Source organism: Cryptomeria japonica, chromosome 2 (assembly GCF_030272615.1).
Source record: "Cryptomeria japonica chromosome 2, Sugi_1.0, whole genome shotgun sequence".
Classification (NCBI taxonomy): domain Eukaryota; kingdom Viridiplantae; phylum Streptophyta; class Pinopsida; order Cupressales; family Cupressaceae; genus Cryptomeria; species Cryptomeria japonica.
This window is the reverse complement of record NC_081406.1, coordinates 175,049,716-175,058,109: the sequence shown is the minus strand read 5'-3', so window position 1 is coordinate 175,058,109 and position 8,394 is coordinate 175,049,716. Positions and strand designations below refer to the sequence as shown.

The 8,394-nt window shown below is 33.2% G+C and overlaps 1 long non-coding RNA gene across 1 annotated transcript; it reads left to right on the top strand.

The window, feature by feature from the left end:
- The first annotated feature begins 807 nt into the window (after positions 1-807).
- On the top strand, positions 808-5,647 carry LOC131049964 (uncharacterized). The gene is made up of 2 exons (XR_009106825.1): positions 808-950; positions 5,387-5,647. It is a non-coding gene; the product is annotated as an uncharacterized LOC131049964 (long non-coding RNA).
- The last annotated feature ends 2,747 nt before the right edge of the window (positions 5,648-8,394 follow it).

Sequence of the window (8,394 nt, the reverse complement as noted above, 5' to 3'; positions counted from 1 at the left end):
CCCGAGAAAAATAAGGGATGAGTTGCATGTGATGAGTACTTTCTTCTTTATTAGGATTTCATCTTGAAAAATTTGCATGAAGATCTTCTTGGTTGGATTTGCCCAAAAATCATGCATAAGAACATGTAATTTTATCCCAATTTGACTACTTTCTTCTTTATTAGGATTTCATCTTGAAAAATTTGCATGAAGATCTTCTTGGTCAGATTTGCCTAAAAATCATGCATAAGAACATGCAATTTTCTCCCAATTTGACTTTTTGTGAGCCAAAATAGCTCATTGATTCATGGTGCATGGAAGTAGAACCCTCTGCCTGATATAGAACTGCTTTAACTACTCCAAAATCCCCTATTATAGCTTGAGCATAAAAAGAAAACCTTCCTCCGAATTCTGCATGTAGTATTGCTTTTTCCCTTTTTAAATAATTTTATCTTAACATTTATTTAAAATAATTAATAATATTGTTTTTTTAAAAATAAATGCTAAAATAAATATCTAATTTTAGTTATTTCCTTTTTATTTTAAAATAACTTTATTAAGATTTTTAAATAATGATAAATCTTTAATAAAGTTATATTAAAATATAACCTAAGACAAAAAGTAAAAAGCTTTAAAAAGATTTTTTTTTTGCCCTTTATTTTAGGGCTTTTACACTTAGCCTAGGTCGAAAGACTCAAGAAGTCTTGACCACAACTATAATAGTATGCAAAGATTTGATTTAAAAAAAAAACAAATAAAAGAAAATCCTCACTTCAAATCACGAGATTAGGGCATGCAAGTAAAAAGAGCCCTTGAACCCTAAAAAAATTGCATTCTTTTTTGGGAGAAGTCTCTTGCAGTGGCCACCATCATGCATGCTGCTTTGGGTTTTCAAATTTGAACTGGTTCTTGAGGCTGGAACTGGAGCTATAAGGCTGTGAACTAGACCTCTTTTACATGCAGGGTGCATGGTATGCAATCTTATTCTTCTATCACTGTCGTTTATCTTTTCAAAACGCTGAAGTTTTATTTTAAACTATGCATGTATTTAGTGTTTTCAGAATATATTCTTTATTCATGCTTCCGGTGAATGAATGCAGATTGTATCTTCAATATTTCTTTGTCTCTGATCATACTTTATCAGTACCTTTTGTTATTTTTGCTCCATGCACCGTGTGCTATTGATGATTTATATTGAAAGCTCTGTAAAAATCAACATCACTGCTATTTGAATTCAGTGGTACTCAAAGTTTAAATGAAATAGGATATTGTCTTTGGGTAATGATCTATCTTATAAAATTTTAAATTGTCATTTGCATTATTCTTTGACTATGAAGCCTCGAGACTGTTCTAGGGCTTTATGCTCTAATGGTCTTTATTGCACTCTTTGTTCGATTGTCATAGATTTTGAGCAAGGGTTTGACCTTACTATCATTATGCCACTATTCTGAGATGATGATTTCCATTGCACTCTGCTACTTAGACTTCAATCTTTGGCATATGCCACATCAATGTATTCATTGTTCATATTTGATGCATGATAGATTTTCTTTGACTGTACTTATGCTACCCTTGCTATTCACCCTCCATTATCATCATAATCATGACTGTATTTCCATTGGACTCTTTACTTTGGAGACTGTTAAATGCTTTTTGACAAAACTGTCAAAGGGTATTGTGACAGATATGCATCTTTTGACACTGTATTTTAGTCTATTCACCATAGCCCCCTCTCTTTTGTATTGACAAATACCTTTGTTTTGATTCTCTTCAAGGACTTGTGTATTACTGTGCACTAGACAATAACCTATTCCATTGATGGTGATTGTTTTATGCCTTGACTCATAACAACCTTTGTCATTTCATAACTTTGGACTTCTCTATGATAGCTTTGTTGTCGATCTCGAACCTTTGTATAGAGGACTATCCTTTCTTTTTACCAGTTGCAATAATGTCCCTTAGTGTTTGCTTTAGATTATCATGGCTACTATTACTATGCTCTACTGTGATTTAGTGGTCTATATTGTGCGCTATGAGCATATTTCTTGCTTTAGGGCTACACCTTACACCTTCAAAATCTGTAACCTTCACTATCATTTTCGTGGTTTTTTTTGTCTCAAGTAGTCTTTTAGACTGTTGTAGTGATGTCATAGTTCTTGTAATGTTCATTGAGATGATGATCTCTTGATTGTGCATTGTATGCTTATGACTATTTTGGAGGATCCTTGGTGTTGTAGATTGTCATTGCAATAACTGAGATCTCTGTTGTTATCAAACCCTATTACCGTGTTTTGACAGCCTTGTGATTGTATCATGACTACATCTTGGCTGTTATTTGAAGGTGAGCTTCGTAGATTTCATGTTTGTCTTCGGGTACCTATAAGTTATATCAAAGCTGCTCCTCTATTAGTATATCAAAATTTAGCCCCACCTTTTCATGATCATAGGGTTGTCCTCTATGTCTTATTGAAGGCCACTGTGATCTTGACAAAGATTGTAATCAATCTTGCTGGTACCTCTGTCATAGATGCTTCATTGTGTGCTATTGATATTAGTGACCGCTATGATTGCCAAAAGAAGTTTGAGTTGTTGTGATAATCAATACTTCTAACAATATTTATAAAATCCTTTGACAATGTTTCATTGATTTGGATGAAATCTTTTATCATGTTCTCTAAGCTATTCAACACCCTACTCACTGTACCTTGCATCTTGTTGATTTTTGCAAAGGTACCTTATGACAACAAACAAAGGCTGACTGTCCTTTAAGATGACATGACCTTGGTGTCTTTGGATCCTTACTCTGAGAATACTACTGTCATGCCTGTGAAGTGTATACCTGTTCCTGAAACACAAAACACTCAATAGCTCATTACAAGCATGGTTAATGAATTTAAAGCAAAGAAAGATAAACCATAGCTAATTGATCTATCGCCTCCTAGTAAATGCGAGTATGAATTTTGCTTTGAGATCTGGTCATGCAAATTTCAATGACTTGACTACACTTAAATGGAGGATTTAAATGATAAATGATGCATTTAAGCTAGCAATGAAAATGACTAAGCTACATGATTCCATGATTATGCTAGAAAATAAGCTATATTTAAGCTAAAATTGAACATGATGACAATGTTAAAATGTTATTGCTAAGAGCTATATGACTATAGCAACAATGCTTGAATGCAAATGAGATGGGATGATCATTGCTCCAAAATAGGGTCTATTTATAGGATTTCCAAGGCTAGGAGTGAGGTGGCAGGAATCAACGGTCAAGATTAAGTCTGAAGATATCAATGGTTAAATTGGAGGAGGTTGACAAAGAGGTTGGATTAAAGAGAACATTTGCCATCTCTATGGTGACAAGTGTCAAGAAGCTTCTAGAAAGGTTGGATGAAAGGGAACATTTGTCATCTCTATGGTGACAAGTGTCAAGAAGCTTTGCTCATGAGAGAGCGTCTAAGGAAAAGGGACATGGTGGTTAGGATGTGCAAGCTAGGATGGGGTTATTAAACCTAGGGTTAGATGGAACGGGTTAGGTTAGGTAGTTAGAAGTTAGGAGAATTTGAATTTAAAAATTTAAATAATAGGAAAAGGCTAATTAATCTCAACAACTCATAAATTGATTTGTTTTAATTAATTATGGGATTTAGAAGAAATGAATTTGATGGGGGGAATTAATTAATTTGAATTAATTAATCAAAGGGGATTATGAAAATGAACCTATTAAATAAATCCTTAGATTTATTAACAAGTAGATGAAAGGGGGAATTTAATCAAATTTCTTAGTGAATTCAATTAAATTGGGAGGGAGGATTAATTAAATAATTGCTTATTTAATTAATTATCTTCAGACCATTTTTAGATGTATACAATTGCTACAATCTTGTTTGCTTGATGAATGATGCTAAAGTTATCTATGATTTTATCCATTTGTTCTTTTGATGAGGGTTGTGCTTTGATGTTTGTATGAAGTATTGTGCCATTTATAACTGTTCTAAACATAATTATCAAACCTTGAATATGATCACCAAACTAATCAACTGTCCTTAATGCTGCTAATAGCTCACTATTCTTCATGATGTCCATTAAAGTTTGTGAATGGCTACAACAAATATGATGCTCATTAATGAATGCATAGATGGATATCATATATGGTTGTTTCTTGCACTATATTATTGTATGTCAATGACTATCTTTTGAATGGGCCTTTTTTATCTTGACTAAGACCACTGTACATGGTTGTAGCTTTTAGTTGTTGTTCTAACCTTCTACTGTTCACTGTTTTGATCTTTTGTTGACTTTGAGATCAGATCTTGTATAAGCTCTTTAGCAATGTTGATCTAGGTCAACTTACACCAAAAACAATAATTTATTGAGATAACTATGTAAGGTTGAACCTAACTGTCATATTCTCATGGATTTGACCATTATGAGTATTCTTTATAGCTCTTTTGAAATTGCAACCTAGTGATGCACTTTGCCAATGGTTGTTCTTTGTATTCATCAATGCCTCAGTAACCTAGATGATAATGAATTGTTATAAGGCTATCATGTAGTATTCTCTAGGTTGTTCTTGTTGCACTTGGTTCTTGGGTCTTTATATAGATTGTGACTGCTCTTTTGCACTTATTCATGTCATGCTGCAATAAGGCCTGATAATGCTATCTTGACTGTCACTATTCAAGTGGCTCCTTAAACCGCTCTTTAGGATATTGAAGATGACAATAATGATATCCATCTTCTTTTATTAGGACTGTGGTCTAGATGAATTTAATGGATACTGTGTATAGAAGTCTTGATGTGAATAATGCATGATTGTACTTATTCATGGCAATTGTTGCTTGATACATTGATATAGAGTTATCCTCTATCCACACTACCATATGTGACTACATACTTTCATGTTGTTTGGAGGACTATACTCTTGATATCGTGAAACCTGTACCCTTGATGAGCTGCTATTATTACTCTGAGACCCCATTAGGACTGTCTATCCTTCTATCATGTCAACATGTTTCCACTAGACACAAACACATCATTTACAACAGTGATCTTGAAGGTTCACTATTATGAATGATGGCCCCCTGTTCAATGAAGACATGTCAACATGTTATCATGTTGGGCTCAACCCTTGTGGCAGCCTCATTTAACCCCACATGCTTTAATGATAAATCAGTAATTTACTATTTGATCCTTGTATTTGCACATGAAATAAACATGTTAGATAAAACATGATATTTGTTGTTATCTCATGGCGTTCTCTTGATTCCTTGCTTCTAAATCTGACTCACTGATAGCTATAGGCATATATTTTGATATCTTATATGCTGATGGATTATATTTCCGTTGAGTTTGAATATGAAAGTATGATGATCCTCATTGCTCTAACTCAACTATTATCCCGTAGGTACTCTTGGAATGGGAGCGGAAGAAGTTGGAGTGGATGGGCAGATGAAAATTTCAACAAATCCTTAAAATTTGGGCTCGTCATTCCAGGCAATGATGGGTCACCTTATTTTGATGTTCATTCCTTTCTTATGTTGTATAGTTTGTTTTCATATTCATATGAAAATATATGTTTATAGCTTAGTCAACTATTCCCACAACTTGTGTGGGACACCTTATGACTACTCTTCTTAATGGTTCAATAATTTAGACCTTGAAATCATACCTCAGGAATTGGACATCCAACCAAGTAGTTATCTTTTACCATGAAGGTTCATTTAATTGTCAACTTGGGGTGTATACTTGAAATGGGTCTGCAAGGTATATGCACTAGAAAGACTAAAACAACCACTTTTCCTATTGCTGGAATTAGAATGTTGGAAATGAATAACTGAAATACTTGTAAAGAAATATAAATACCTTCTAAGAATCAACTAAGGAAAACATAATTTATCCATGATCAACAAACAGGATTCTACCCAGTTCATGGTGGTTGCAGGAACAATCACAGGAAATGTTCCAATGGCTGTAGGAGCAATCCATGATCAGAATAATACTAAGTATGAAACAAGAAATAACTGATAAAAGAAACCAAAGGAGTACTCACTAAGTGGCCCCCCTTAGAAAGCATCCAGCTAACTGAACCAAACGACTGGAGCTTAAACCATCATCTTTATTGATTTCAAAGTACTTGACAACATAACAATTTGCTGAAAGTCTGTTTCTTTCTAATTCAGAATTGTATTACTATAACTGAAAACTATCTTTTTATCAACCACCACACAAGAAAAGGTGGGAGGTTTATTTAAAGCATAAAATCCCTAACTAACTAGCATATCACTCCCAAGGTTCAAGGAGGATGCTTTTATTGAACAAGGAGAAAGAAAAAGGCAAAATTACAAATACTGAGAATCAGTCAAAGTCCGTTGGAACAACAGAGAGAATCTAGTATAATTTCAACCTAAATCTACTCCTTCAATAGAGGAAGCCATTAAGTCTTTAGATAAGTCATAATGAACCACTTCCAACCACCAGCTGACTTCTTCAACAACGATCCTTGTTGTCCCTTCCTTAGCCAACGACTCCATCATCTTTATTACTGAGCATCCTCAACCAGTTCAACATCCTTCTTTAATCTTGCATGAAGTTATTAATGTGCACGAATATAGGCCTAATTATTCCTATTAGAATAATATTCAAAATCTACATGCGACATACCATGGATATCCCTCATAACACCATTATCTATCATATTGCATCAAAAAGGAACATATATCAAACGAGTTTATGCCAAATGACAATATCATCAGGATATATAAAATAATATCACTTTAGCAAAAGGTTCTAGACTCAAAAGAAATAAACAAACTCCTAATGTCCCAGAAAAGACACATACACATAGACAAAATAGAGCCATTCTTTTTGGCTCATCACCTTACACATTTCTTGTAAATGAAAAAGCTATTTCTATGCAATCTTTGGGTGTCATTTGTTTGAAATACTTGCATATGTGAAATAAACTTCAACTTTTAAACTATGATTTGCAAAATGAAGAAACTTGTAAAAAAAAATTGTGTACCTTTCTGCAAATGCAATGTGTAAGGCCTGTAATAGGCCACCAAATTTAGCTGTATCAAAATTTAGGTAACAAGAATATTTTAGATTAGTCTTTATAAGCCTCTCTATAAAAGAAACTATCTTGAAAGTGTATTCACTTCCTATTTTTAAGTGTCCTTTTTGAAGAGATCGAAGAGAAAGATTTGCAATGCTTTAGTTGAGAAGTTCTAGAGGATTATTAAAAAGTACCTTTAGAGGAACCCCAAAGGTTTTATTTGGGTGAGAAGTTTTGGAGGATAAGTTTGATGTATCACCAAGAGGAGCTTCTGATGGTGCTTCTAAAGATAATTATGGACTAGTCCTAGAGTCAACCTCTCTAATGGATATTTTGTATGGTTATCTAGTTAGTTTCTTATATCACATTCAACTAGATCAATTTTGTATTTTGAGTGTTTTAAGTTTTCATCTTTTATATTGACTATGGTTGGTTGTTGCAAACTTTTTATTAAGTGATATGAGTTGCACAAATAGAAATGTATTGCTTTGGTGTTGGTCATATTATCTTATTCAATGGATTTAATTGGTGTATTTTTATCTATTATTTTTTTCATTAGTAATTAATTGGAACACTAATGGGAGCTATTTCACTTAGATTATTGTTTGAGTCTATGAAGGTTGTAGAAGAGGTTGTTGCTAGTTTGGCATATGACAAGATCCTTATTAGAATTAGTTATCTACAGATTCCACTATGGTATGAGGATAAGAGGAACCCATGAATTTTTTGATGGATTAATCCATTGCTGATTTGAACATTTTTTATTCATCCGCTTAAGTGTTCCCAAGAGTATAGTACTAAATTTTGTGATCTTAGGTATTGAGACCAAGGTGCATTCTATTGGTTATTGTTCCAAGTGGGTAGACAATACAAAAAGAAATTTAAATTTTGTCCAAAGAAAAAATATTTTCAAGTAACTACTCCATAACTTCTTGGAATTTTTATATCTTTTAATAAGTCACACTAGTCAATTTCATGATTTTTATTATAGAGTTGACAAACATCTTTTTTGTCCAAAAGAGGTTCTCACAATAGATGTTCATTTTTGTATCTAGGATAGTAAATAGAAAGTATCTTTGTGTTCTTATTTTTATCTTGAATCCAATTGAGAGTTTTATTTTTCTAAACAAGAATATTAAATTTCAAGCCTTCTATCTCCTCTCTTAGTTGTCCCATTTCATTTATTCCTCTCACTAGGCTAGAATTTTTTATTCCTCCTATAGTTTGGAGGCAACTTTTATAATGTGTAGAGATTTCATCAAGCTCTATCTTAGCTAGGTCCCACCTACAACTACATTTAGGGCCCCTCTACAATAACATGTATCATATTTTTTTCTCCAAACCATTTTACTATGGTG